Genomic DNA, 10356 nt, shown 5'->3' on the forward strand with positions numbered 1-10356 from the left:
ATAGTAGACAGTCTAAGGTTAAAGTTTTGGGGGTTTGGGGAAGAAGCCACAGAGTCAGGTAGATTATCCCAAACATTGACCACTCTGTTGCTGAAGTCGTATTTTCTGCAGTCAAGTTTGGTGCAATTACCCTTGAGTTTGTATCTATTGTGTGCTCTTGTATTGTTATGATTAAAGCTGAAGTATTTATTTGCAGGTAGGACACTGCAATGTATGATTTTATATACTATATTTAGATCAGACCAGAGGCGGCATAGTTCTAGGTTTTCTAGGTCTAGAGTTTCAAGTCTGGTGGTTTAAGTTATTCTGCAATGAGCAGAGGAGCAGAGAACTCTTCTTGTGAAATATTTCTGGACTTTTTCAATTGTGTTTATATCAGATACATGATATGGATTCCAGACTGATGAGCTGTATTCAAGTATTGGTCTAGAAAATGTTTTGTATGCTCTAGTTAGTAGTGTGATATTACCAGAGAAGCTACGTAGGATTAGATTAACAACTCTTAATGCCTTTTTGGTTATGTAGTTACAGTGGGTTCTAGCACTTAGATCATTAGAGATGAGTACTCCAAGGTCCTTGACAGAGTTTGGATCCTCAACAAGGTCTTGACTATTTAGCTTGTATATTATTTTCTGGAGGGGTTGCCAATATGTAAGACAGAGCATTTATTTGTTGAGATTTGATGTTGCCATTTGATTACCATTCTGATACATAGTCAAGGTCTTTTTGGAGGGTAGTAGTCTGTGGTGCTGAATAGCTTTACATCATCAGCGGTCATTTATGTAGAGTATGAAGAGAGTTGGTCCTAAAACACTGCCTTGGGGGACACCACTGTTTACAGGTACAGAATTTGATGGGACGCTCCCAATTTTGACCATTTGTTGTCTGGTTGACAGGAATGCTTCTATCCAGCTATGTAGGTGTCCAGAGATACCATAAGATTTTAGTTTTAGTAGTAGTTTGTTGTGTACCACTGAATCAAAGCTTTACAGAAGTCTGTGTAGATTGTGTCTATCGCTTTGCCCTGATCGAGTTGAGTAGTCCATATGTTTTTGCAGTGTAAGAGTTGCAGATTACAGGATAGTTTTTTTCTGAAACTAAATTCTTTATTAGAGAGTAGGTTTTTTGTCTCTAAGTGGAAGATAATGGATTTGTGAATAATTGATTCTAGGACTTTACAGGTGATGCAGCATAAGGAGATTGGTCTGTAATTTTCAACTAGGCTGGGGACTCCCTTTTTGAAGATGGGGATGACCGTGGCTTGTGACCATAGGTTAGGCAAGGAGCTGGTCCTGAAAGATTTTTCAAAGATTATGCTGAGAGGTTTGGCTATGGCAGTGGATAGCTTTTTTAAGAAGTAGGCACATATTCCATTTGGTCCAATAGATAGGGATGGTTTTAGATTGCACAGTGCCTTTTCAACAATGTCTTCTGTAAAATCGATATGTATTAGATCATTGTAGTTATCTGTGGTTCGACTAGGAAATACTGGGCATGATCCTTTGCTGTTTACAAATACTGAGCCAAAGAATGTGTTTAAAGAGGTTTGCTTTGATGGTGTCATTGTTGCAGTCTTTGCCATTAGGTCCTTTCAGGGGTGGGATGGACCTTGAGTCTTTTAGTTTGTTTCTTACAAAATTGTAGAAAGCATGGGTGGAATTTGTGTGTAGAAGATTTTCCTCTTGATTAATGTGTTAATTAGTGCATTCAGTTTTTATCTGGTGGCATAGATTTTGTATCGGCTTTTGAAGTTGGCAACGTGACCAGATTTGTTTTTTCATCAAAGTGGTCTCTTTTTGGATTGAAGCTTCCTTATTGTTATGGATAATCTGTTTTTCCTGGTTTTGGGAGTTGTTATTGGTACATATAGTTTGATGGCTCTTTTGATTTCTAGTAAGAATATGTTGTAATGGTCTTCAACAGTACTGCATCCAGTGAATAGAAATTGCCAATCAAGGGAAGAGAGATCATTGATTATAAGATCATTTTTTGAAGTTATAATTGGGGATTTTGTCGTTGTGATGATTTTTGTGTGGATGTATGCTGAGACAAAAGTCAATCATGTTGTGGTCACTGTTGGAAAAGGGTTCTTTAATTTGTATTCTGTAAATTGAATTCAAACTATTACAGAAGATGAGATCGAAGCAGTTGTAAGGCCTACTATTGTTGGTTACTAGTTGTTCCAGTCCCAGATTTGTTACACCATTGTAGAAGATTGCATGTATGGGTTCAGCTGTACATTCGTTTAGGGTCCAGTTAATATGAGGTAGGTTGAAGTCACCAAGAAAGATAAAAGCATGTGGGCAGGATGCTGCCCATGTTAGTAGTGTATTTAGCTTGTCTACATGTTTGATGTCATTTTCAGGGGCTCTATAACATAGTAAGAACCAAAATGTGATATTTAAGGTAAGTTCACAGATAATGGTCTCAGGAAGAGCAAGCTCTTGGGTAATTTGGATGTTTTTTGATGTAAGGACTTTTTGTAGAAGATAGCAACACCACCTCCTCTACGGATTTCACGATCAGATCAGTAAACATGGTAGTCTTTTACTGAGGTAATGGAGTCAGGGAGAGATGTGTTGAGCCATGTTTCACAGACAAATATGATGTTGAATTTAGCCTTATTTAGTAAGAGGAGAAATTCAGGTATTTTATTTACAAGGCTTCTTGCATTGAGTCGCTTGCCTTTAAGGCCAGTTGTAGTTTGAATTGAGGTAGTTGGGGGCATGGGTGCCTAGTCTTGGGTGCTGGTGGATTGGTTAAAGTAGGGTTGGATGCTGAGTTGTGGGTTGTGTGACTTTCTTTTGATACAGTCTGCATGGTAATCAATGTACAGGTCCTTCTCTCCATTGTCTTGATTATTTTTGAGTTCTGTGCATAGTAAACGGGAGTGGGCACATTGCTCTAAGGTTAGGTCAGGACAAGATCGGAGATTTTTATGGTTGGTGTTGTTTTTGGTGAGTCAATTTATAGTAGAAATGAATTACATTTGCTTAATTCATTTTTGCAAATGACCCTGCAGAAGCATGGGGCCACAGAGCCATCTCTGTTTTTGAGCTCTCAGCCAATGCAGGAAATGTCAAGTATTTCATCAGGGAAATGGTTGATGCTTTGATAGTCACTGACGATGTTGCGTACAATTGTGATATCATCATTATTATTGATGTCCTCTAGACCAAATAAGATGTTGTTAGGACGCTTTCGTTTGCGCTTGACAGCTTCTCTGACAAGGATTGGGATATCATTATTTGTTGGATTTATGTTTTTTTGTGAATTAGGTTGCAGTTGTTGGTTTGTAGCTATTGGATTAGGTTGCAGTTGTTGGTTTGTAGCTATTGGATGTTCAGGTTTTTGTGTTGTGTCTTTTTTTCCCCCAAGGTTAGTTAATCTTTCATGTAAAGTGTCCAGGGATGCTACTATGGTGTCAAGGGATGATATTCGCGTTTCTATGGAGTCAACTTTTTCAAACAGGGTTATATGTGTGTCCGGTTTGTGTTTGCATAGTGGACAGAAAAATAGAAATGCATAATTGGATGTTTCTAGGAATTGAGTCATTTGCTTGGGTAATTCCAGGCAGTCATGATAAGCGTATTTTTCACATAGAGAACATTTGATGGAATTTTCATTAACCTTTAGAGTTACAAAGCATATAAAGCATGTGCAGGAGTCTTGTGGTTCATTGGTGGGGATTTTTTTTCTTTAGGTTGCGGTTTGGTATTTGATTTTTTTACTGGCATGGTGGGTTTGTTGAGATAGTACGTTGATTAAATTGCTTAATAAAACAATTTTGGGTAATCAATATAGCCAATATCACACCAATTAATCAATTACAATAATCTCTCTAGTCAAGTAATTATGCTAAGCAACAATCAGTCTAATTAATTAATTACACTAATTGTTAAATACACTGTTCAATTAAATTCACTGAATCACTAATTTTACTAATCAATTAAATTACATTACGCCTGATTTTTTTTTACATTAATCAGTAATCATTAATTCAAATAGCACCTTTGATTTCACTCTGAAGCACTCAGCTATTTAATTATATTTTTGAGCTTTCCTATTCATTTTATGATTTTGTGCCAGCTGAATTTTGTGAATGTATTCTTGAAGACAGCATCTGAAATATATACTATAGAAATAAAAAGGTAATGAAGGTTTTTCAAGATGACATCTTGCTTAATTGGACAAGACATGACCACAAATAACCCACAATAACCTTTTAAAATTAGTTTTTTCCTGACTTTATAAAGCAATATTTTATTTGGCAGCTTTTCATTGGCATGCACGTCCAACAGTTTTGTTTGTTGTCTGTAACCAGGAAGATACAACCAGGATTTTCACGTAAGCTTCCTTCAGTTAATGTGGTTTAGCAATTTTTTGGCTCACTTTTACAAATTGCTGGTGATCTTTTTTTCCTTTGGAATGTGTACTAAGAACAAGAATATGAATACAAGAAAAAATTGACTTAACTATAAGATCTATTTCATCCAAAAAGAGTTATAATGGCTTTTCAAATACTAGCTATAGCATTTTATATTTGGAAATTATGTAATACCATGCTACTGTGAACATAAAAATGGGTGGAAATCTGATTTTATCGACTGAAACATTGCAAGACAGGAAGAGGCAATTTATTATCTGTAGATAGATGTATGTAAAAAAATAATTCTAAACTGGGCAACTAGACAAGTCATATGAAATAACAGAAATATTCTCATATATAACTTAACTATTGAGGCCATTGAATCCAATTCCATGTAAAAAAATCTAAATAAAAGCATTTCAATAGAAAACTGTCTTATCTCTGCTAGGTAACTAGATATAATGATGAACATTTCTTAATATTAGAAGATTTTATTTTTAAATTTAATCTGTCTTCCAGTAATGCAAAGACAATGGTCATCTCTCAAAAAAAAACCAACTTTGGAATCTGAAAGATTTTAAATGTAGCAAGGAGAAAAATAAGGAGAACAATATATTAAAGCAATCATGCATATAAAAAGGAATTGAAATGCTGAGAAGTCTCAAATCTTTTCTCTATCTCTCAATTTGAAACAGAAAAAATGGTGTAAATGTTTGTTCTGAAAACAGAAGTCCATATTTGTCTTTGTCCTTTATACCCATCTAGTTATTTACTGTTTGCCTGGGAAAAGATCCACAACAGTGACCTTTTAACACTCAGAATAAACTGTATACAAATAACTGTATGCAAATGTTGAAGCCATTCCAAAATTTAATTTGCAGTTTTTATTATCCTGATAATTAACCATCTTCATTAAATGCAACATCTAAATGGCTTGACAAAAGTGTTTTTAATCTATATTATAACTTGCTTTGACTTCTTATTTTAAAATGTACTGGCTGCATTTTTGACATAGCACACCTTTTTTTCCCTCGAATATACTAGTCTGTTAATTTGGATTTACTTTATGTGAAAATTGGGTAATTTACTGTTAAAATTAAGATAATAGTAATGCCAACTTTTGTTTTATGTTATTCTGTGCCTCTATTGACATTATTTTGATGTGAAATCCACAGAACTCTGATTTTGACATATTGTTGTTCTTCTTAAAATATTTGGAATTCTTCAAGAAATCAATAATGGGAAGTTTTCATACTGGAAAGTGGCCAAAAGAATAGAAAGGAAAGAAAACATCTACCAGAACTGTAGACACCCTGGATTTGATTTCCAAAAATTATTTCAGAATACATGTAAATTCAGCATGGCACCTTAATGCATTAGAATAGCTACATCTTTTCCTGGGATTATGTGCCTGCTTTAAGCTATTTCATGTTCCTGCATGCACTTTTGAAAGTTGAGCATTTGTCTATATCTTCAGTGTAGATTCAACCCTAAAAACTGTACCAATTTGTAGCAGTTTTTAGGTCATGTGTGTGTTTTGTTTGTATATACCCTAATAAAAGGATAAAAAAGAGGAATTTCGAGCATTTTCTTTTCTTTTTTTCTTTTTAAAATGTAATTGTAACAAAGTATTATGAACAGAAATGGACAATATTATTTTGTTGGTTGATCTGATATAATAAGTATTTTTAAATATCAGTTTTTACTAAAGATCCATTCTTCCAAAAGAAGAGCTGACCAAGGCCAGCAGAAATATTAAAAAGATATTTATTATAGGTTCCAGCATGAGTGTGTGTGTGTGTGTGTGTGTGTGTGTGTGTGTGTGTATTCTCTTATCTAGTGTTCTGATATGAATGAAATGTTCCAGGCAGACCTGTATATCCAAATTCTTCCTGTGGCCTAGAATGGTTCAAAATATAAAGATCTCTTTTCATGAACTTGCAGGTGAGATGCTACCTACAAGCATCAAAGTTTCTCTTAAAATATACAATAATAAGTAATACAATATTAAAATATAACAGGATTTTTTCAATTAAATTTGAGCCAGTATGATCTATTTCTATTCTCTTTTTAAATAGGCTGATTACTTGAAATAATTTGTCTGAATGATGTCTGAATTGTTACAATTCAATGGAATTTGAATTGCTTGATCATTAACCATTGCATGGAAACTCTTTCTTTCTTTCTTTCTTTCTTTCTTTCTTTCTTTCTTTCTTTCTTTCTTTCTTTCTTTCTTTCTTTCTTTCTTTCTTTCTTTCTTTCTTTCTTTCTTTCTTCCAAGAAGCACAAATTAAATCACACTGATTAGGGATTACAATGAAAGACTGAAGTTTGAATATTGTGGCATAAATATGCCATCCACATATGTGTTCACAAGCTACATCAATTCACCAAACCAAAGCAGGGTCTTGCTGACTCATTAGGTCCACAAGAGTATTTGACCTGTCTTTGAAGTGTCTGAAGCAAATAACAAGCTATGTCTTAATCTACTGTAACTGCCTTTTGTTTAATCAACGGTCTGCCTCTTTTCAATACTACTAAGGTGGCAGTGACTGAAATGTAAATAGAATCTATACTGAAAAAAATAATAGGAATATTTCAGGATGCTCTCATTTACTCCACTTTTATTTCCATTTTAATCCTATAAAGATAATTTATGAACTGATTTTCAGCCCAGTTAAACTACAATAAACTATTGGTGGTATTCAAATAATTTAACAACTGATTTGTCCAGGATCATGTTGGCTGTATGGGAGGCTTAGCCTATTTCCCACCTCCAGCTTATCTTCCACCTCCAGCTCTCCTGCACATGTGAGACAAGCTTCCCACGATACCCAACCTGACCCTAGGCAAACTGGTTGTTAAATTATCCCCCTCAATCAAAGTGGATCCTGGGCACAGCACTGCAACGAAGAAACAGGAAACAGAGCGGCTGGCACAAGGGGAGGAGGAGGAGCAGGGAGAAAAAAGAGGGAAATCAGTCTTCTCCTTCCCTTGTTCTGGTCGCTCTGTTGCCCGCTTCTCCATTGCAGCGCAGTGCAGCATCCAGGATCCATTTTGATAATGAGAGGGAAGTAATTTAACAACTGCTTCACCCAAAGTGGTGCAAACCAGCTGAATCCTACCACTGCAATAAACCCAGGAAATATATAGAGCAGCCTTTCTAACCCGTGTCTTTCAGATGTAATATTAAAACTGAAACTGCTCAGAATCAGTCATGACACCTATGAGCTGGGCAGGACAGAAAAGAACTATAATAAATAAATAAAAGTGACTCCATAATCAACTAATACTAAATAAAAATATTTATATTACTACATATTTAATAATTTAATAATTTTTGGCCAGTTAACATTTAATAATTTTATGGCTAGTTGGCATAAATCAAGGTAGCCAATATTATTGCTTCTACATTTATAGAAATCAAAAGTTTGTCTCATAACATTACAGAGTTACATTACATTATATTAAACTACAGAACAGAACAAGAATATCTCCTGAAATACAGGTTCGTTATTATATCCACTGTAGACCTCAGCAAATGAAAAATAACAGAAATTAAGAAATACTTCACTATGTTCTCCCTTGCAAGAGATGATCTCTCCATAAGTGGTCTCTTTAGTGCTGATTTATTAAGGTTATAATAATGAGCATAGGACAGTTAAAATGTACATCTATAAGAAGTACACAAATGATAACAAAGTAAAGCAGAATAAAATAGATTAAAAATAAAAGAAAGTTAAAGCACAAAAGAACTTCCATGTGTATCATTCCACCTTAAGCCTTCTTAGGGAAATACTTGCTGATAAGAACTTGGCAACTCTGTTCATAAAACAGAGTTCTGGTCTGAAAACAGGAAAGGAATTGTCTTACCTCATTGAAAGCTACAAATGGTCACTGTGTCATGCACTTTTTGCACCACTGCCATAGAGGCATTTTTAGAAAACAAAATGATTTAGGGTTATAGCACAGTGTTTTGTCTTGAAATGTTCTGTTCAGAAAAAAAGTAAATCCAAGATGGCACTGACAACAGCTGCCCCAGTGAGATGCTCTTTAATGGTTTCTTTATTCTTTATTATTACCTGGAATTTACTATGGATTTCATACTCATGAAACCATCTGCTAAGAATTAGGCAATGTTCCTTAAGGGGCAGCTTTCTGATTCCTCACCTCTGTCCTGTGTTTGCAAACACAGAGGAGATTCTAACTAATTCCCCGGTGCTATGGATTGCAACAAACAAAGGAAAGAAGTGGCAGCGCCAAAAAAGGAGATGAGGTAAACAAGCAGGTATTTTAAATAGACTAAAGAATGGGGGGAGGGAACCCTCTCCCTTCAATCTTTTTGATTAATTTACACTCACTTGCTAACAAGATGGATGAAATACATTTTTTTAAATATATGGAATTCTGGTTTCTACAATTCAGCAGTTTTCTGTTTTACTGAAACCTGGCTTAATTCACAAATTCATGATGACAACACCATATACATCCCAGAATTTCAGATATTTAGATCAGACAGAATTGAACAGACATAAGGTAAAACAAAGGGTGGACGATTATGTTTACATATCAATGACAGCTTGTCTCAGAATATAACTATAATATATAAATTATGGGATGAAAATTTAGAATCTTTACACATCAACTGCAAGCCATTTTATTCTCCATATGAGTTCTCCTCATTTCTCCTAATAGCTGTATGTTCTTCCACAAGCTTGTGTAAACAAGGCATTATGAACTCTAGCTGATCAAATTATGGGGGCTGAAACCAAACACCCCTATTCCCTTCCCATCATTTTAGGGGATTTCAATGAAGCAAATATAAGGAAAGCTCCCAAAATATTTCCAGAATGTAAATTGTCCCATGAGAGGCAAAAAATACTTTAGACCACTGCTACACAACAGTAAAAGATGCTTATAGGTCTTTACCATGAGCAGCTGTGGGACACTCTAATCACTGCATAATTCACCTTGTACCTGCCTACAGACAAAGACTTAAAATCATGAAACCAACAATTAATTCAGTGAGGACTTGGTCTGATGAGGCAAAGCTGAAGCTCCAGGCTTGCCTTGATTGCACTGATTGAAATGTTTTTGAAGATACCTCTGCAGACCTAGATGAGCTCAAAGATACTGTAACATCATAGCTTCTGCAAAGACTTTTTTTCCCACAAAGAACCGGCAAATTTATAGTAACAATAAACCTTGGTTCACAGCTAAACTTAAGCAGCTACGTCATTCCAAAGAGAAAGTCTACAGAAAAAGTGACAGAATGCTATACAATCAGGACAGAAATATATTATCAGGACAGATCAGAGCAGCAAAAAGAAGCTACTCTGAAAAGTTAAGGAATCAGTTCTCAACAAATGAACCAGCAAACATGTGGAAAACTTTTTAAAACATCACTGGCTACAGCAAACCTCCTTCTAAGGCAGAAGGACTATATATAACCTATATATAACCTATATATTGTGCACTGAAGATGGTGTTTGAGGTGCAATGACAATAAAGTAAACTAACTAACTAATAAATAAACTATTCTTGAGGGATATTAACTGATGTGCATAGTGGTTTAAGTTAGTTTAAATTCTGGCAGATTTACAGTAAGGTGAATTTTCTGGTTGACTCTGAGATTCTTGTCATTTTCCTTTTTGTTAGAACTTTTGTGGCAATCAAAATAGGTTGCATAAAAGAAATTAGATACCTTTCTAAACTTTTGGGAGGAAAGGTGAAGTGTGACAGCCATTATAATAATAGAGTCTTAAATATAAGCATTGTTCCTATATAAGCAACAATAAGTTTGGCAAATTGAAATAAAGCAGATCAAAAGATAAATTAGGTATATGTGTACATACATGCAGCCAAACATACATGGTTAAAAAAAATCTATAGGATAAAGAATCAAATGGGGGGTGGATTGTATTAATCTTTATTAAAACTGCAGCAGTTTACTTTTTCCCACACAGTTGCGAAGTGATTCATACTGA

This window comes from Pseudonaja textilis, chromosome Z (genome assembly GCF_049901715.1).
Source record: "Pseudonaja textilis isolate UNSWEBS1 chromosome Z, rPseTex1.2, whole genome shotgun sequence".
Classification (NCBI taxonomy): Eukaryota; Metazoa; Chordata; class Lepidosauria; order Squamata; family Elapidae; genus Pseudonaja; species Pseudonaja textilis.